At 31.5% G+C, this 3,913-nt stretch overlaps 1 protein-coding gene across 1 annotated transcript in view; it reads left to right on the top strand.

Annotated features, from left to right (window-relative positions):
• The window catches only part of sptbn1 (spectrin, beta, non-erythrocytic 1), a 115,636-nt gene that overhangs the window by 53,518 nt on the left and 58,205 nt on the right, over positions 1 to 3,913 (top strand). The window lies entirely within an intron of this gene.

Raw genomic sequence — 3,913 nt, forward strand, 5'->3', positions numbered from 1 at the left:
ATTAACATTATATTAAAAATAATGTTTACATTTTTTATATATATATATATATATATATATATACACACACACACACATGCACACAGTTCTTATGTCTATATTTATATTAATACAATAAATAATATAATGTTAGTAATATAATATATAGTTTATTTATTTTTATATTTTTAAAATAAAGTTAAAATGAAAAATATATAATTTAAAAATAAAATTAATTATATATTCCTTCTCTGAAACAAGTTTTCTTCACCTATGTTCCAATTAAAACCCAAAAGATAAAATCCAGCCCCGCCCTGCAATATTTCCCACTCAATATTCTGTTCGGCCAAAAATACATCACAATGTTGTCTTTATGAGTTCCCTGTTTTACGCCGCATGTGTTTTTCATCAGTGCGTGCATAAACAGGCTCTAAAATGTTTGAAACTTTCAACGTCTTTATTATTTTTGCCCTCGGTTCAAATGCTCAGACTCAGTGTTGAGGGTTTTAAGAAGAAGTGTTGAAATTCTAGGTTTATTTTTGAGCCGCATGCTGAGGCCAGATCTCAACGCGATCCTGTGACCTCAGAGAGACCTGTCCACTCCGCAGCACACAGGAAGTCTTAGGAATTCCTTTCTGCTGACGCTTACGCCACAGGAAGCAGATAAATCAGACAGGAAAGACTACCCATGGACTACCATTCTTGCTCCTTCCAAGGCCGCGTTTCTCATTCCTACCAGGAAGTCTTTTATCATCTGCTCCAGAAAATCAGATGCAGAGTAGAAACTGTTTCATATGAAAAGCTGATCTCACTTATCTCTGACCCCACATTTGACCTTCTCGTGTTTCCGTATTGAAATGTTGTGCAGCGCTGAATCCCAGAGCCAGCATCATTTTCAGGAGATTTGGTAATAGAGGTGATGTTAAGAATGCTGTGCTCTGGTCTTTTTCATTTCATTGGCATTCACGTTCAGACAGTGCTGTACTGAGTCCAAATCATATATTATAATATTGACTTCTGTGTGCTTTCAGGGTTGGATGAACCTGTGTAGGAATATAGATGGACGCTTTTCCTGAAATTCAATTCAAAAATGGATATATACTACCGTTCAAAAGTTTCAAACTGATACTTTTATTCAGCTAGGACATAAAATGTTAACATAAATGTTTCTTGAGCAGCAAATCAGCATATTAGAATGATTTCTGAAGATCATGTGACACTGAAGACTGGAGTAATGATGCTGAAAATTCAGCTTTGATCACAGGAATAAATTACATTTTAATAGATATTCACATAGAAAACAGCTATTTTAAATTGCAATAATATTTCACATTTTTACAGCATTTCTGATCAAATAAATGCAGCCTTGGCAAGCAGAAAATACTTATTTCAAAAAATATATTTTGAACGGTGTTGCACGTCAATTCCTCAAATTCGTGCATTAAATTTGTGATTATGTGAGATTTGCTTTTGGTTCTTAAAAGGTTGTTGAGATTTTCTCTCCTGCAAATACAGACAGTACTATCTGCATGTTGCAGGACAGGGTGCGGTTTGTTTTGAGGTCAGCAAACAAAGATTTTGAGGATACAGGAAACCCCAGTAAATCAACAATCCCTGAACTCTCACAACCCACGATTGGACAAATCAAGCATTTCTATTCAGGGATCAACACTAAGGATGTGTTTTTGTTTTTTGTTTTTTTTTTACAAATTTTTACTTGAAAAAATGATTTACAAAAAAAATAAAGTAGTTGTTGTTATCATTGTTTTTGACCCATGTTGTCTTGTATTCTATTGAATAGGTTTATATGATTTCAAAAATTTAAATATCAGTTCAATTTTACAATTCTCAATTCTACAAGCATAACAAATATAAAGTTCAATCATTATTAAAGACAAGTGAACAGTCAGTAAATAAGAACAAATGAACAAATTACAAGCAAAAGCACAAAGATACTAATTAAACAGTGCTTGAGGTTTTTAGGTTTGTAGGTGTTCAGGTACAGAAATTAATTAATCAAAGGTAAAATAACATTGCATATTCTTCACTGAATAAATTAAATATTGATTAAAGTTATTCAGTCAAGAGCAGTGAGTGAATTTTTTATTTTTTATTTTTTTACATTAAGGACACCGTCAGCAGTTGGTAAATTAGGCGCTGTCACTTTAAGAGATTATGCATGGATCCAATATAATGATACACATCCGATTTCTTTCTCAACTGTTTAGTTCACTTAAAGACAACTGTTTTAGAGGATACTCGCCACGACGGGCATTTTGACATACTTTTGTATCCAAAGTATCCTTATTGTCGAGCCCTGCTGATACTATTCTAATCAATCTGAGCAGAATATACAGATTTAACGGTGGACTTGTTGACCTTACAATCACTCTAGTTGAGTTTTGCGGTTCAGAAAGTGTAAAAAGTCTAAGTTTGTCAGCAGGACATCATCATCATCAGGTTGCAAACTACTAAAGATAGTCAAGAACATCTCAGTGACTCATTAGCAACCCTTGATAACTTGAGCATGATGGTGGTGCTTATACTTCTAGCAGGTTAATGCAAAGGAGAATTCAGCCTACACAGTTTCCAATGTTGCCGTTATGGAAATATACTGGTATGAACCTTATACATGCATACCGTCACAATGCTAGTGACTAATGTGACCTCCTGACCGGACTCCAGTATTGATTTATCTGAACAGGCTGTGCTGCTCAACTGCATGCACATTCACTCTCAATGTTAGCTGTTATTGCCCTCAAAATAAATTAAATCACATTTTACGGTTCATTTTTTATCTAAGGACACTTGTACACAATCAGTGTCTGGGTGTTATTAGCAGCAGAGTATTATATACTATATAATTATATACAAGCTACCAGGGTTTTACATAAACACTCTCGAGATGCTAGATGAGCGGCGGATTGATGAATTTATAACATGCAGATAGTAAAAATGACAATGTTGAGAATTGCTATTGAGACATTTTTTTTTTAAATGACGTCACAGTAATGGGAGTGAAAATTTGCTTAATTGTCATGAAAATAATGTCAAAATGCTAAAATCAATAACAATATTGAATTTAAAAATAATATATATTTCAAAAATAATTAATGGTCATAAAATGTATTAATTTTATTTAATTAAAATTAGTCATTTTCTTTATGCAAAATGGTTTTATCTTATTCTATTAAAATAATGTATATTTTATTTTTTGTTTTGCGTGGTTTCATTATTTTACATTATTTTCATAACAATTAAGCACATTCATCCTAAAAAAATGAATCACTCTAATTTATTTAATTAAAATGTGTTTATATTATACAAAATATTTTTATTATATTAATTTTAGTATTATATAGCCATTTATATTCAACACTTAGAGTATAAATTGCAATATTGAGAAACATTTAACAATATTGAAAAAAAAAATTGTATTTTATTTTATTTCCTGACATGTTTGCATTGCTTTCATTATTTTACATTATTTTTTATAAGAATTAACCTCAGTAAAAATTAGGGATGCACCGATACCACTTTTTCCAGTACTCGCCCGATACCGATACTTTTATTTTTGGTACTTGCCGATACCGATAAAATATGCGATATTTTTTATTGCATTTGTAAATTTTTAAAATATTGGGTACAGAAACCAAAAGGGTATGTATAATGTTAGTTGGTTAACTTCATTTATCAAATAGATACAGTCAAACCAAAATTTATTCAGACACCTTCAACATTTCTCACATTATCACAGTTTATTCGTTATAAGTTTAGAAAATGGTAATAAAATATGACAAGAACTCAGAGTTAAACTGAGTCAGAACAAATTCAGCTTGATAATGTTAGATAGCTTTGATAGAAAGGTATGTAATAGATTACAATCAACCAAAATAATTCAGACAGCTGTTAGTATGACAGTATTTACACAACT

This window comes from Sinocyclocheilus anshuiensis, unplaced genomic scaffold (genome assembly GCF_001515605.1).
Source record: "Sinocyclocheilus anshuiensis isolate Anshui unplaced genomic scaffold, SAMN03320099.WGS_v1.1 scaffold147, whole genome shotgun sequence".
In the NCBI taxonomy this organism is placed as follows: Eukaryota; Metazoa; Chordata; class Actinopteri; order Cypriniformes; family Cyprinidae; genus Sinocyclocheilus; species Sinocyclocheilus anshuiensis.